The following is a 17,118-nucleotide window of genomic DNA, read 5'->3' as shown; positions in this document are numbered from 1 at the left end:
CATGTGAAACAGTTTAAAAGTTTCTCCAGGTGCACGTCGCTGCTCCGTCTCAGGTTTAGACGGAAAATACCAACGAGAACGATGCTCATTTTTGTCGGGCAGCCAAACGCTGACTTGAACTCCTGACTTGAACTGCTGCTGCTCCTCTGGAGACATGGTATGGTTTTGTGATTTGGACTCATCATCATCATCTCCGCCTTGTTTCTGCTACTGTCGCTGCAGGTTTGTGGAGGAGGAGGAGCGAGGAGGAGGAGACACTCTTCTTTCTCTCCATCTGGATACAACCGGAGATAATTCGCCGCTGCGTTCGCCAAGAGATTCCACCGCACAAGAGGTTGGTGCTGTCACTTCGGCGTAACATTTTGTGTATTTGTCCTCTGATGTCATCTCTTCTGGTCCAGCACAAAGCTTTTCCCCCAGGAGATGTGTGTGTGTCTCTCTCTTTGGAGTTGTGCAGACACAAAACAAAACAGAACAGAACAGAAACAAACACAAAACACGGTTTCCTGCTTTTCTTGCTATGATATTATTGGGGTTCCTGGCACCTGCCTGTTACTAATGGAAACACAAGCTGTTCCCATGGCGCCCATTGTTCCAGCCAGGTGCGGTGTCTGACTGTTATCAATCAGCTTCTTGTTATGAGCAATTTCTTCCTACATCTAGTTGCGGAGCTGGAAACAGCTTTTGGTTTATATGGTTGTCAGGTGTCTGTGTTTTGTGTTTTGACTTTGTGCTCATTTCACAAGTTCACACATGTAGCTACAGTTGTGGGGTTTGTACTTGAACCTCCGGCCCCGATCCGTACACATATCAAAGAGAGGAACGTGTTGCCCAAGTATTGGTCAGTTCTGGGTTGAATAGTTTAATTTACAGGTCGCTAATTACGTGATAATGTCAAGAAATAGGCAAGAAATTACAATTAATTGCATAGTAATGGCAAGAAATAGCCTAGAAATAACGGCCAATTTCATAGTAATGTCATGTTTTTCATAAAGGCAAAAGATTACACATACTTTTCATGCTTTGAATATTTTCTTGCAATTGACCTTTGTTTCTATTTCTAGACATTATGACGCAATTAATTGTCATTTCTTGGTCATTTCTTGACATTATCAAGTGATTAGCGGCCTGTAAATTGAAGGGTTACCTTTTATTCGCCTCCTCATCATCGTGTTGTATTTTCATTATCTGTCACGCCGACTCTTTAAAATCAGTTCTGTATATTTATCTGGGTGAAGTAGGAAGTTGGGGGGGGGGGGGGGGGCATGTTTTTCCAATATGGAGGAAAACAATGGAGAGGGAGACACTGAGCGGAGACCACCTGTGAAGGTCATTTCAAAGTGGAAAACCCCCTCTAAGATAATAAACAGAGTCATCGTTTGTCATTTTGCTCCTGAAATAGGGAGACTTCATGTCAACTTCCTGTTATCTCATACTTTTGTTTTGACCTCCGTTGTCCTCCATTGTGAGTGGGTTTCTGTTTTCCTTTCTTTTTTTTTGTAAACGCTTTTATTTTTTAATGAGGAAGTTGGATAAAGAGCTGATTAATGTTCCTTTGTGTGTGTCTGTTATCTGAGGACGTCTCTGCTCATATGAGACGTGACAGCTCCCACACACACCCCGCTGTGTCGCCTCTAATTCGGACAGATTTGTCCCATTGTGTCCGCTCTGGTGTCCATATCTGCAGTGTTGTGGGTTTTTGTGAGACTCTCCAACACTCGTCTCTTTGTCCGCAAGTGAAAGCACTTACACGTCTCACTTTACCCCCCCACCCCCTCCAGAAACCAGCCTGACAATAGCAACACGCTTCTTCGTCTTCTTCTTCATTTCTCAGCTTCCCACCTCTCCTCTCCTCTCTCTCTCTCTTTCTCCCCTCGTTTGTCTCCGTCCCTCGTCTCCTCGCCCTCCTACACATGCCGTTAACGTGTTTTGCCAAGAGCCGGAGCGAGGAGCGAGGAGTGAGGAGCGAGGAGCGAGGATGGAATCACTTGATGCTTTTATTATCCGAAACTCAAGAGAAAGAGGGAGAGAGAGTGGTGTGTGGTGCCAACGTTCCTCGGTCGGTGCTTACTTTTGATTTTGAGCAGAGTATCAGGTTAAGCTCCGAGTGCCCACAACAGCCCTAGCATGGCTCTGCACCCCCCACCCAAAAAAAAAAAAAAAAAAAACTCCCCCCCAGGGGCGATTGGATAAAGCAGCTAGAGAGGTCTCAGCTTGCAGGAATAGGAGGAGAGGATGAAGAGGGGGAGGAGAAGGGGGTTTGTTTTGTGTTATAGTGGGAAACTCGGTTGGGAGCAGCAGGTCAGCGCCACAGGGAAGTTGGGATTAAACTGCACTCATCCACAAGCACAAAACACGGTGAGAACAATGGCTGCAGACCCCGAAGAAGGAGAGGAAGAGGAAGAAGGAGAAGGAGAAGAGGAAGAGGAATAAGGGGAAGAAGGAGAAGAAGGAGAAGGATATGTCCCTATTTATGTCCCTATGTATGTATTGTCTGTACGTAATGGTGAAAACAATTTTCCTTGTTAAGGACAAATCTATCTATCTATCTATCTATCTATCTATCTATCTATCTATCTATCTATCTATCTATCTATCTATCTATCTATCTATCTATCTATCTATCTATCTATCTATCTATCTATCTATCTATCTATCTATCTATCTATCTATCTATCTATCTATCTAATCTAGGATAAGGCCAAATACCATCCACTCAGCTCGGCTCAGATTCGATCATTGGAGCGACTGGTTTCCTGAGTCTGGCCTATAGGAAACAGGAGCATGGAGATTTTTGAGGTGGAAGGACTTTTTCTCCTGCGATCTCCCACCCCCCACACTCCCCACCCCCCCACTCCTCCCTCCCATCACCCTCACTTTGCCTTTATGGACCCCCGGGGCAGTTTGCAGGGCTAAGGTGGGGCTGGAAATAGTTAGGCATAATGGAGACAGTGTTAGGCCTCAGGGCCCCCAAAACTCTGCAGCGCTGGGAAATGGAGCAGAAGTGCTGGGGGGCTCCTCAGGGCTCCTGAGCCCCCACTGCTCCATCAGCGGTCAGAGGAAATAGGTGTGAAGAATGTAGCCCCTAATTTCTTAAAGTGATATTTCATCTTTTTTTCTTTTTTTTTTTTTTTTTTTTTAGCACTTAACGTTGATTAATTGAAGAAAAAACACTTCTCTGACAGCGGACTGACCAGAACCTGAACTCTTAAAACGTACTTAATCAATCAATGAACCAATCAAAAGACCCTTTTTTATGATCAGGTGCAATTAATCAATGTTTTTCAAGTATAATGAATGCATGAACTGAATATTTTGAGGTTGACATTTTTCATTGCTGCATGTTTTATGGAGCAAACAACGAGGGAGTCTGGGTCATAAATCTCTTTGACACTGAGCAGCTACTGGTCCAGATCAGGAGGATCCTCTTTGTGCCGTCTCTGTCTGCAGCTATCAGACGATTAACTCAATATTCGTCCTAGTTTTTTTTTCACTTTCTCTCTGCGTCATGTTACCTGATTACAGGGCAGCAACACGTGTTGGCTGATATCGATTTCAGCTCCACCCACACATCGTCCTGTTTCCTGATCCACATTCTCCAGTCCAGCATGACTGTTGTGTGTCTAGTTGGATTTTTGTTTTTGCACCAGTCTGGAGCTTAAAGGAATAGTTCAACATTTTGGCAAATTGGCCCATTGCCATAATCCCTATAGTTTTAGGAGTAGGTTTGTTACCTTTAATTGTCGGTGCAAGCTGTTTTTAGAATGGAGGTTAATGGGATTTCTTGGTTTCCCTCATCAAACTCATCAAATACACAATCCAACAACTCCAAAACACTCTTGTGGACAAAACGTGACCTGCACATTCACCACGCTATGAGATAATACAGAACGTTACGAGTTTTCGAGGCAAATGCAGAGACTCCTTGCCGAAAAACTGCCCCCGACGGGAACGTGCATCAGCGGTTTTGTAGGAATTTACTTAGAAAACAACTCTGTCTCGTAATGTTCCGTTATTATCTCATAGCCTGGTGAATGTGCAGGTCACAACTTGTCCACGAAAGCATTTTGGAGTTGTTGGATTGTGTAATTGATAAGTTTGATGAGAGAAACCAAGAAATCCCATTAGCCTCCGTAGCGTAGCTCTGAGCAGCTCACGGCTCTGCTCCGCCATTCTAAAAATAGCTTGCACCGACAATTAAAGGTAACAAACCTACTGCTATGACTATAGGGATTATGGCAATGGGCCAATTTGCCAAAATGTTGAACTGTCCCTTTAACGTCACATACACATCGTTTTGTTTTCCATCTATCTCTAATATACAGCATGCACTGTTTTGAAAAGTGTCCTGCCGATGCGTTCAGGGACGCTCAGACCTCACAGAGTCAGTTCCCAAACAACTTGTTTCTGTGATGAAAGACATGATGAACTGTTTTGGCCGCTGGTGTTGTGTTTGCAGGTTCGTGCAACAGCGGGTTTGGTTTGGTTTTTATTGTTTTTTTCCGTGTCCACACAACAAACAAACAGTGGAGGCCGTTGCTCTGTTGTTATCCTCGTATTGTGATGGATCTTATCTCTGCTGCTGTGTTGCTGCTCTTTAATCCTCGGCCCAAACAACAGCACAGCGCTGATATCTAACAGCTCCGAGATGCCATACAGATGGAGTCACACACACACACAGCACACACAGCGGCCTTTTCACAAGATGGCTATCCGGTGAACCCCCACCTCTGTCTGTCTGTCTGTCTGTGCCGGTCCAGTTGGCCACCCACTTTGAAGCCGGGGCTGTGATATGTCAGATGGTCTTTGTTTTCCATCACCCTCTTAACCCCCGGTGGTGTGATCCCGCCGTGCGAGGAGTGTTATGGTCAACAGCAGAAAGACGAGGGATTGTTGACCTCCGCAGCTGAAGAACCAGGCCGTGTGTCCCCGCTGGCTGCAGCAGCAGAGACTCGGCCTCCACCACCTCACCACTCAAACCAGACTGACACGCAGATCGTATAAACAGATGTTTCCAGTGGTGGTGGTGGTGGTGGTGGTGGAGGGGGGGGAAACAGTTGACCGCTCACACTGAGATCAAATAGAGGTGTGCATGTTTGGTGCGCCCAGGTCCACATGTGTGCATGTGTACACTGCTATGCTGTGTTTTTATTATGTATTTAGACTAAAAGAAAAAAGACCCCAGGGATCGGTGGGACTGTTTTCTTTCTTTTTCTCCACAGTTCAGTTCAGTCAGAGGTGTTGTACTGTAAGTCCTCGTTGCGTTGCATTTCGCGGCCGACATGTTAGCTCCCGCACCTCTTGCAGGTGTGCTCCCCGCTGACCACCAGCTCTGGGATCAGTTCCACGCCGAGGCCTCTACAACATTTTTATCCCTTCCTCCTCCCCTCCGTCTCCCTTTCCCACGCTCCCGTCTCACTTCCACCCGGAGCTCAGTGTTGGGATTTCCTCACCTTCCAACACATCCGTGTGTTTACGCTCCAGCAGCGCTACTCCCCCGCAAAGTTCATAAATTAGCCAATATGCGGCAGAGAGAGAGATAACACTCCTTCTCTCCCTCGCTCCCTCGCTCCCAAAGACGTGGTGAACTGCAGCTCCTCTGTCGACAGGAGCGTAATGGATAAAAATGATGTGGCGTGACCTCACCGGGAGAAATTTATCCGTCTCTTGACCTCAGCTGTCGTATTTAATGAATGGATCGGTGTCAGATATATATGAATAAGATTTTTTGGAGCTTGTCAGCAGTTTGTATAGGGAAACTCAGATTTTGTTATCGCCGCAGGAATAGAAACATTTCAAGCAACACGCACCCTGAACCCAGAAAATATATGGTGCTCCCTTACTCAGTCGGTGCAGGCCGGGCCCTTTCCCCCATGTTAAACATCTGTCTCCATGTGCCGTTGATGTGCCGTACACACATCAAACCCGTGGCCTTGAAGTGGCCAGATGGTCGGAGCTGCTCCCTCTGTGGCATTCAGGCTTCTCTGATTGCACGAAGAGAGAGGCAAAGTGAAGTCCCACCCCCCCCCCCCCCTCCCTCAGCATCCCATTTGTCACTGCAGATCTGCTTTTAGACTTGCTCGGATTATGTGCTTCTCTGAGATGCCTGACATATTTGAAGAGATAAAAATGGGAAAGGGGCGATGGCACTACGTCCATGTGCTTCCATCAGGTATCAGATCTTCTCCTCGTCTGGATACTGACAGTGTTTATCTAGTAATCTGCATCTGATTGCACCACATGGCCAGCTGCTGTCATCGTCATTTTCCCCCCCAACTGGAAAACTCTATCGCATCTCTGTCCATATGTCGCCCTCTCCTCCTCGAAGTGGATGGACGCTTGGAGGGATACAGCCCGCGCAGGCCTACGCAGCTCGGATTGAAAACACGTGGAGATAAAAAACCTCATTGAGATATCTGAGGCACGTCCGGGAATCATGTGTCGACACGAGCCAAAATAAACCGTCGCCTAAAATCAGTTCCTTCCTGATTCCCTAATAATCAAAGTAGGACTTTGGCACACCTGAGCCCTGGGTCCAGGTCACAGGTGCACGGATAGAAAAACCTTTACAAGATAAAGAGTATTAACTCGAACAGGGCTCTGTTCTCTTTTATAGATGCTGATTGTGTGCTTCCTCTTCCTCACTGTGTGTCATCGCTTCAGTTTTATCTGAATCCTGTAAACGATGAGACACACATTCTTTATTTGTTTAAAAGACGTATCCTAAAGGGATGTTTTTCAAATGTTTAATGACGGACAAATGCTTCTTGTTTCAGCAGTCGTAGTTAATGAACCTCAGTCCTGATTTCTTAAAGCTTTACATCTCTTAAAAAGGCTGGGTGCCAACAAGTGTATAAATGAAACTAAGGAGGTTGTTGTGGATGGAGACGAACATAAAAACCAATCTGTCTTCACAGCCTTGTTGTCTTTATGCTTGTGCTTTTGCAAACTGTTAGAGTTTTTGCAGAAGAGGTCGAGCTAATTCAAAAGTACAAGTTGAAGTTTAGTGGTGATGACACTGAAGTCATGTGACTGTGTTGTAGTTGGTTTAAAGTCTAACATTAGCTTTTTACGTCTGGGAATTAAAGGAATAGTTCACCAAAAAATGAAATTCAGTCATTATTGACTCACCCGCATGCTGATAAATACTTCAGTTCAGAGTAGTTTTTTATTCCTCAAAGTGCATCTGGAGACCCGGGAGGCCGGTTCGTAGTCCAACGAAAACTTTGTATGAGAAAAATAGGGCGCGACACAAAAACGTCCATAAAACAACCCCATTTAATATTCCTCCACAATGCTCGTCTACTGCAATCCAAGTGTCCTGAAGGGATATAGTCCAGAGTTTTAGATTTAGGATATTTTTACAGCCTAAACAGTCCTGTTTCTGGTTTCGGGTAAACTCTGGACTAAGGACGAGCGGGGTGGAGGAATATTTCAAGGTTTTAGTGTAGTTTTATGGACCTGTTTGTGCCGGACACAATGCACGCGCGGTCATTGGACTACGAACCGGCCTCCTGGGTCTCCAGATGCACTAAAAAACTAAGAATAAGGAATAAAAAACTACTCTGGAGTATTCATCATCATGAGGGTGAGTCACTAATGACTGAATTTCATTTTTTGGTGAACTATTCCTTTAATTTGGCTTCAAAAATCACAAATATCGTGTTGCTATTATTATCCTGATTATCCTGTTGAACAAGATATTTTCCCATTTGCTTTTTCTTGAGATAACGAGGCTGATGTCAACATCTGGACTGGCCTATACAACAACACATCATCCCTGTAGTGTGAGTCTCAATGTGGTGGAAACAGGATCAGACTTCACTCCGGGTTCAGGGCCTTTAGGTGAAAATATCTCTGAGTGTTTGTTGTTATTGAAAACAGGCTCCTCTTCCTCCTTTGTTTGAGCTGTTTGTTATCCGACTGTTATCAGCTGTCGACCTGCTCTGCTTCACACTCATCCTCCGTCTTCAGATCTACACAAGCTCCTATTGATCAGAGTGTGACAGGAAGAGATGAACGAGCAGCGGCGGCGGCCTCCACCTACAATCTGTATGACTGATGAGGACGCCGCCCGCCGTGGCGTGCGTCTGGTTGCGTACACACATGTGTGCGGATGTGCTGCTGCGGATCTTCTCTCTCCTCCTCTGTCGTCTCTGATCCTCCCTTTGATGTGGGGGTCTGGGCTGTGTCGGGGGCTCCTGTGGCTGCCAGGAGAGAGAGAAAAGAAAAAAAAAAATCTCCTCGCAGCATCTTCGGCCTCGGCCTCGGCTCGGCAGCTCCGGCCAACTTTCCATTAGTCTGTAAGAGGATATGTAGCCGGTCTGTGTCGGACCTGGATCTGCATCTGTCCAGAATGGGAAACATGATACGTGAGAACGAGAGGTCGGCTTCTGATAGAGCCGAGAACATGAGGGATAGTTTCTGGTTGTTATCTCCTCAGACTGTCCACCACCGTCACACACACGTTGGGCTTCTGATGGGTTTTATATCCATTTAAGATACTTTATGGTTGATTTTATGGCTCCTTTGTGATCAAACTAAAGGGAAAAATCTCTGCACACTTGGATCTATGCAATTTACTTTATTAAAGGCTAAGCTTTCGGTCTCAGACGACCTTCATCAGAGCAATACACTGGCAATACATGGCTCCTTTGTGATAAAAACACCTTGATTTTTTTTATAATGTGTAATATTATTGTCTTGTTTGTCATGCATATCGTTTTATCCCTGCAGACTCTGATCAGTCTGTTCACCTGAACTGCGGCAGGTGTGGCAGGATTTTGTCAAGTTGTGTACATGTGGTTTTTCGGAGGGTGGTGTCTTTTCTTTTAGGCTTTGATAAACCTAAAACCACTGGAGCAGGAGGACGAGGAATGTGTGTGTTTGTCTGCTGCAAATATTAACATGTCGATTTCAACAAGTCAGCTAGAAATGGACTTATTCTCATCTTTTCTTCTCTCATATTTAACGGCTGTAAACTGCTGAGAGAGAAAGGTTTGATAGGAATAACAACTTTTTGCTGAGCGTTTAAGGAAAATTTGGTTATTTTGTCTTAAAAACGGCATTTCTGTCATATTCCAGACGTTTAAATGAGCCTTTAAACTTGTCTATTAACATGTTCTCATCCAATTCACTGCAACGGGAAGACGATGAGTCACCAGCGTTTGTAAGAAAATGGGTCAAAGGAGAAGTTTTATTAGGTCTGGAATATGTTTCTCTGTGTCTGAAAGGATCTATTTTTGAACTGTTATGGCCTCATACTTCCATTCAAACTGATAAGGAAGGCCTCTTCCTCTGGCTCTCCACGCTGCGTTCAAGTGCCTGGCTGGCTGGCTGGCTGGCTGGCTGACCTATCGGCTGCTCCGCCTGTTTTGAGTCGGCCCCTTTTTCCGTCTTCATATGGAAGTCATTTGTGAGCGAACGCGAGTGAGACAAACGCTGTAGCTGACTGCAGTGTTGGCTGAACGCACCCAGTGCTGCTGTAAGCAATCTGCCGGGACACTTGGCTTCCCATCAGCCACAAAGGTTATCCATTAGTCAGACAGTCGGTGAACCATCTGCTCCATCAGCCAGTTAACTAGGCAGCTATCTGGTGTTGTTGTTGACTGAGCTATGGGCTGTAACAGGATCTGTGTGTGTTGTGATTCATGTGTTGGGCAGCGACCAGATGAGCTCTCTCTGTGTGTTAACATTAAATAAACTTAATGTACAGACAGACTAAATAATAACATAAGTGTAGGGAATGTGAGGTTAATCTGTGTTTCCTCTACGTTCACTTTAAAGTGTCCATGTGTGTTTATTTAAGATAAAACAGAGTACAAGCAGATGCACAATAGGAGTGCATGTGTACAGTAACTTCATTTTAAATGCACAAAATAACTTCAGCAGGACATGGTATTGTCAGTTTTGTTAATTTGAAAAGATGTTTGGATATAAACTTGTGCTTATCCTGCAGAAGAAATATGTGAAACAACAGTAAAGTTCAGGGGTGTGGTCAACAGATGCTGCAAGTGGCTTTTTATTTGCAGCAGATGACGAAACCTTGGTCTGGCTATTCATTTTTCTATAAACATTTTTTTCTGTTTGTCTTTCTACACTAATATTTAATATTTTTACATGCTCCATTGCACATTTGCCCAAAGGTTAGAAATAGAGCATCTTTTTTTATCCATGTAGCCTATATAAATCACAATTTGATAAAAAATAAGCCTTCCATGTTGTGATTTCGAAACTATTTATTAATTTGATTTATGCAAATGTCGTGATTTGGGTCATTTTGTCCCTTGTCTTTGTTGTAATGAAGTTCATCTATTTCTACTCTTTTTGGATGTTAAAGTGATAGGCCAACATTTTTTTTTCGTGTCTTGCCTCACTCCCGAGTCAATGACCAGCAGATAGACACCATCCTTTCGACTGTGCGTGCAGTAACAAGGGAGATAGAGCCGTATCGCCCGTAATTAGCTTAGCTCAAATGCTGGAAGTGCATAGGTAGTGTTAGCCTGCCTCCTACCCCAGCCGAAATCAGCAGTCAGAAGCTGATTTCATTTTACCTCTAATATATCACTTTATCCACATTTCAAACATGTTTAGGTGAGAAAGTAGCCGTTTAAATCAGCAGTGTGTCGTTAATTCGTCTAAATACCAGCTGTTTACAATTTTGTTCGGACGAATTCGGCGCCATTGTGACCAACTAGGGCTGGGCGATATGGCAAAAAACGTTATCACGATATGTTTTTCCCATATTGATCGATTCTCGATATCGTCTCGATATGTATTTTTTGCTGCCGCTGCCAGTTCAAGCAGCATCCTGACTGAATCCTGAAGAAACCAGAGAATGTGTTCAGTTTGGGAGGATGACATGAGTTCACTTTAATGTTCATTAAGGGTGGAACAGTTCAATAATCCACAGTTTGATTTGATTTACATTGTTGTTGCTGTTGTTTTCTGTTGTCTTTTTTCTACCATACATCAGCTCTAAAATGTGTCAATCATGAGGCTTTAGTCTTTCTAGTTATTTGAACAGGTTGTAGACAAATATTTAGCTATTTAGCTGCTCTGACACCAGGCTTTATGCCGAGCCCACTCTGATGAATCCAGGTGTGTCTGACTCTGACCTCAGTAGTCACAACAACTGTCAGACACACCTGGATTCATCAGTTTGTCCAATAATGTAAGACAGGAAGGAAAGGAGCCTGTTTGAGCTCAGGAAGTAGTGGAGCTGTGCATAAAGCCTATTTATTGATCTGACTCGGTAACCACGAGCGCAGTTCACGTCAACTCAGGTGATCTGCAGGTTGTTGTTTCACTTCACCGCTCCGACGCGACGCTCCGTGTGTGTGTGCGCGCGGCGCTGACAGAGAGAGAGGGAGGGAGAGAGGCTGTCGGCGCATACTGTGAGTGGATTTGACTCCGCGCGCACTGTCCGCGGACTTTTGCGGTTTCATAGGCAAGCATACAGTATCACATTTGAAACAGATTGAGTCCGCGCGGTCATAAAAATTGAGCTTTGCACGGAAGGGACCGGCGGACGCCCGCTTTGGGTCCTCGTCTGCCTCGAGTGCGCGCGGACATCCGCGGAGTCAAATACGCCGGAGTATGTGGGGGCCTGAGCCTAGCGCATGTTCTTCACACTGTACATGAGCAAACAGACATGTTACCGCAGAATAAACGTCACAAGCAGCTCCGTGTTTCCTCCACTTTCTGACCGTGGTAGGCTATCATCAGGTTGCTCTGACTCCACGCTGACAGGCTTCTTTAGCCGGGACAGACGAACTGATGCTCCACACGTTCACAATCGCTTCAGTTGCCATCGGCTCCACCTCCACTCATTTCCTCCCTCTTTTACAACTTTCACTTTATCACAGCTTGGGATCAATAAAGTATATCTATCTATCTATCCATCTTATCCTTCCTCCCTTTAGCTGCAGCAGCTCAAACAAGCTCTGCATGCTCAGGACAGGAGGCGGAGTATCAGACGGAAGTGTGGCCGGCTGCTGTCGCGCATATTTACTTTCATGTGATATCGAGGAATAGGGCCATAGCTTATTATCGAAATCGTTCAAAGATTTATCACGATCCCGTATCGAGATCGTTATATCGCCCAGCCCTATGACCAACGCACTTCCGGTTACTTTAACAAAATAAAACACCCGTTGCCCTTTACATACAGAAGTGCTTTTACTTTGAAATAGGAAGCTAACCTACCCTCAATGTAGCTAGCTTGAACCAAAATAAACCGTCTTTGCTCGAACCCTCCGTTTTGACCGATCTCGTCCCGTTACCGGCATTTGACCGCTCAAGATGCCTTACCGGAGAGTTTTTTCAGCTCTGAGACGAAGATCGGTCCGTTTAGAGTTGCTGAAGAGTGTCTCTGATGACTTTAGGTGGAAGCAGGCTACCATTACCGATACACTTCCAGCGTTTGAGCTAAGCTAATTACGGGCATTACGGGCTCTCCCTCGTTACTGCACGCACAGTCGTAAGGATGGTGTCTATCTGCTGGTAATGGACTCGGGAGTGAGGCAAGACACGCAAAAAAAAAAAGTTGGCCTATCCCTTTAACAAACACCTCCATTATCGCCACCTAGTGGACTGGAGGAGGTGTCAACGCTGATTTAAATGCAGATTTGAGAAGTGGCTGACAGACACATTTTAAACAGTATCAATCAATAGTTTGGACAAGTTCTGTATGTGGCAAAGTGTAAATAAATAAGGCCTTAGGTATGTTTAACAGATTGTCCTGTGGGAACGTCAGGTTCTTTTGTTTTTTCTTTTGCTCATTTTTAGGCTGATAGTAAGATGTTGGCGTTGGCTGATTGAAAGAGTGCAGAGAGCAACAAAAACAGAGCGAGAAGGTGCGAGAAACTGAGACAGAGAGAGAGAGGGAGAGGGAGAGAGAGAGAGGAACCCTCTGCAGCTCCAGCTCTTGTTATTTTAACCCAGATTCAGCACTGAAATATGGCCACCATGTGGACCCTCTCAAGAAGTGTGGCTCCAGTTGTCGGGGGGGGGAGGAGGGGGGAGGGAGCCCCGGCCAATCGGAGGAGGCCGTGGCCGTCCGGGAGGAGGGACGTGGGGAGGGTCTGGGAGTCAGAGTCTGAAACAGAGGCATTAAAGTGTGTGAGCAGAGGAGGAGAGGCAGGGCAGAGCAGCCACATCTCCAGGAGAGCTGGACTATCCACAGGCCAATGGAGACAGGTTGGACTATTGTCTTATATCGCCGCTTAATTGTCATGCTTTTACTTCTTCCTGTTTGAACCTCCCGAGGTGACACCTTTTTTTTCGCGCTCAAGTCGTTTGAGCTGTTTCCCGGCTGCTGTAATGTGGGATCTAAATATTATGCTTAAGGTCTGAATCACAGCCGCTCTGTCGCGTCAGGATGCTGAGCAGATGTGCAGAGGTGTTAGGAAAGGCTGGCTGCTTTTACTGTGGAAAACCTGACTATACACACTCCTTTGTCATTATTGACGGCTATTATTACAACTCAAGTCTGCAATTTTTCCTTAAATAATCCCTAAATTGTCCTCTGAAGCCGACAGAGGAGCTTTGAAAAAAAGACAACACTTTGAAAGAGACGGATGCTGTGCCCTTTTTGTTGCAGGCGATTGACTTACATGGTCGTCACTGACCCGGTGGTTGTAGCTCTAGTTGTAGGTTTTCTTCCATGTGGTTTATCTTAATCTCAGAGCTGTTATTAGACAAGGAAGTGTGCCTGGACTGGTATTTGAGGTCCTCCGTGACCAATCATCTCCTGCATTCCCTCTCTGTAGCTGCAGGGGATTCTCATTCAAACGGATCCTCTCAGATTATAAGGACTCCTTTTGTTTTAAAATTGCTTTGGCTGTTGGGTCATTTAAGGCTAAAAAAAGAAAAAAAGAAGAAGGAGGGCATCTATAAGGAAGTTTTGATGTGTCATTTGTTAATATTAAACAGAGGGTTAATGATTGTAGTGAAGTTTTTATCTGATGTCTTGATGTCCTCTCTCTCAGGATGCAGACTTTCCATAAACTTCCTAATCCAGCTCTAAACAAAATACTCTCCATGGCGACGCGTGACCACTCATGGCATGTCCATAGATATGTAGATTGTTTCCTGTCGGCGGCAGCGTGCAAAGGCGTTTCCTGCTGTTTTGTTGCTCTGATAAGAGAAAGGCTGACTTGTCACTTTGAACAGGAGTCGTGCACTTAAAGCTTTTTAAACTACAATAGCTGCACGGTTACTGGCTACGGGGATGACAGCACTTGACTGTTGACTGCCCCCCCCCCCGCCTCTAGTTTTGGCTGAGGTTGAAATATATGTGATTATTTGTTGGACGTTCATGTTCTCCAGAGGGTAAATCTGGATTTCCTGTATTGCTCTATGAGGTTGACCTTTTTCAGTTTTGATTAACAGGTCAACTCTTTACAGAACTGGATGCCATGCGGTCTAGTACATTCATGGTGCCCAGAGGATGAATCCTACAGATGTTGGTGATTCCCTGGGTTTTCCTATAGTGAATAATGAGGCAGATGTTTGTGGTTTTGCCATGTGATAACTGTTGGATGTATTTTAGTGTATATAGCACAGACAGATTCATGGTACCCAGAGGATAAATCTTCAAGATGTTGTTGATGATTCCTCAGCTTTTCGTGTCATGCATCATGAAGTTGAGCTTTTCTGTTTTAAGTGACATATTATAGGACATACTGTCACGAAATTTAGTACAGACATTCATGGTGCACAGAGGATACAATACAATACAATACAATACAATACAATACAATAAAACTTCATTGTCCACCATCATGGAAAATTGCCCTCAGCTCACCGTAAGAGAAATACATATTAGCTACATTAAAAACACAGTTAAATACTCTGTTATATTAAGGAAACAGTTAGAACACAATTGAACATAGAATAAATAAAAAGGGAGAAAAAAAGAGTTGAGAGCAGTTCACTGCTAGTGCATCATTTAGGATGAATTGAGAAGGTGGGTAGCGTTCAAAATGAACTATTTTCTGAAAGCTCCCTTAGCCAGTGGGACTATAACCAGATGGATTATAATCAGTTTGGCGATCCGCTAACCTTTCCTTTGGTGTTCATCCATTGAAATATCTCAACATCTATTGGCACAGACACACATGGCACCAGGAGGATGGAGCCCAAACATGTTGACAATCTCTTTCTCGTGTAAAATCTCTCTTATTGCAAAAGTCTGTGCTCCCCTCAGGATGAATCCTAACGACTGAGTGGTGGTGGGTGGTGATGCCTTCACTGTCCGTCCTGCACCAGGTTGTTTCGGAGTTTGTTTTCCACCCTGTTGTGTGGACAATGTGTCAGCTGGCAGGAGGGAGTGTGGTAAAAGTGTGTGCGCTCATGGGGATTAGTGTTTGGGGGTCAATGGGGATGGGTGGGTGCAATCTGAAGGCCGTAAACTTTTTTTCTGTGTATGTAAACCGAGACTCAAATAATCCTCACCCCCCTCCCCCCACCCTCTGGTTACTCAGGGAGCATAAACGACATCATAAATCCAACCTGGGGCCTTATGGACGACCATGCTTCTCTCTATCTTGGGAAACTTGTGTTCGTGATGATAACCGCTCAGATGTGTTCGTCTGGGAGCGGCACAGCGAGCAGACGTCTGGACATGGATATGTTGTGACAAATACCAGGTGCATTAATAGAAGCAGACTTGTCCAGGCATGTTTTTTTTAAGACCTAATAACCCACATCCAAGGTTCAGCTTCAGACAAACTCAAGAGCCACCGGGGTCGATGCTGTTCAAACCAACAAGGGATGCAAACCTAACCTTAGTTACTGCACAAGCAAAAGCCAGGTCCAAAGGTTAAGTGTCCAGGTCCTTCAAAGCTTCGATCCTCCTCACCAGGTGGTTCGAATCGTTTCGGCTACAACAATATTCCTGTCAGGGAGGAATTAGTCCCTCTCGCAACTGGCCGGCAAATGTTTGACCTTAAAAACTTCAGACTGCCCGTGTGCCTCATGCCTGAAAAGCCGTTTGTCTTAAATCCTAACGTCAGACATCAGTCATGTCATAGGACCTCTGGGACTCACCCCCTCCTCTCCCCTCCTCCTCCTCCCTCCTTAAACGTCAACACAACAGTCACACAGACACAGTGTGTGTGTGTGAGGGGGTGGGAAGAGTTTTTCAAAAAGCTGCATTAAAAGAAAAGTTGGTCTGCATCTGTTGAGGGTGAGGCAATGAGCTTGTGATTCATAAAATTAATTTTGGGCCAAATCCACAGAGGCGGCTGTCTGTGCCTGGTCTTATGATCTCATCTGTTTTACACAGTCCAAACATACTGTACGTTAGCTTACGCACACACACACACACACACATATACACACACACATATACACACACCACCCTGTGAGAGACCACAGATCTGGGTCATTTTCTCCGCTGGAAGAGAAGAAGGAGGGGAAAAAAAGAAAGAGAACTGTTGTTGATTTCTCAACAGGATGACAAAGATCAAAGTTTGTGTAACGCTCTTACTCACACACTGAGTCTTAACTCTCCAGGATCCGACCACAGAGGGGACGACTGTGCCCCCCCCCCCCCCCCCTCCTCCTCCTCCTCTTCCTCCTCTTCTCCTCTCTGGACGGGCGCACCGGGGGCCGAGTGATGGAAACCTCGCGGTGCAGGCGGCACACGTGTCAACAGCGGCCCCCGGCTCCCTCTGCTCCTCTGCCAAACGCTGGCGCGGAGCAACGGCTCGCAGACTACCGAGAGACGGCGGCGAAACCGGAGCAGAACAAAAAGACTCAAAGAAAAGAAACAACTGTCAGCGTTGGCACACGGCTGAATTTATAACATGAGCACAAAGGAGCTTGTTTGCATCTTTTAATCTCCCCCAGCTTCTGTGTCTTTAACACTCGCTCTGCTCAGGTTTAATGTAAACGGCTCTCAGAGATAAAAATCTGTTTAATCTCCAAAGGGTTGAATACAGGAGTCTCCATTCATAATCACACTGTTACTTATTAAGATTTTCTGCTTCCAGCTTCTCCATTTTGATGTTTTTTAGAGTTTTCTCTGTTCTTTTGTTGGGAACTGAACACATTTGTGTGTTTTGGACTCTTAGTTGGATGAAAAATCCTATTTGAAGACGTCTGGGGAGT

At 45.2% G+C, this 17,118-nt stretch overlaps 1 protein-coding gene across 2 annotated transcripts in view; it reads left to right on the top strand.

Moving 5' to 3' along the window:
• Positions 1-227: 227 nt before the first annotated feature.
• Positions 228-17,118, top strand: part of lhfpl2a (LHFPL tetraspan subfamily member 2a) — a 30,086-nt gene continuing 13,195 nt past the window's right edge. The window contains exon 1 of one of the 2 annotated variants that reach the window (XM_085793131.1): positions 228-334. The gene's annotated coding sequence lies outside the window, so the exon portion shown is untranslated. Of the gene's footprint in view, positions 335-13,077; positions 13,201-17,118 lie in introns of those variants that run through there. The other variant, XM_085793130.1, reaches the window with a different exon arrangement.

The sequence above is a fragment of the Trachurus japonicus genome, chromosome 12, assembly GCF_045865225.1.
Source record: "Trachurus japonicus isolate A0001 chromosome 12, Traja_1.0".
Classification (NCBI taxonomy): Eukaryota; Metazoa; Chordata; class Actinopteri; order Carangiformes; family Carangidae; genus Trachurus; species Trachurus japonicus.
The sequence above is the reverse complement of the archived record's forward strand: the minus strand, read 5'-3'. Positions and strand labels throughout refer to the sequence as shown.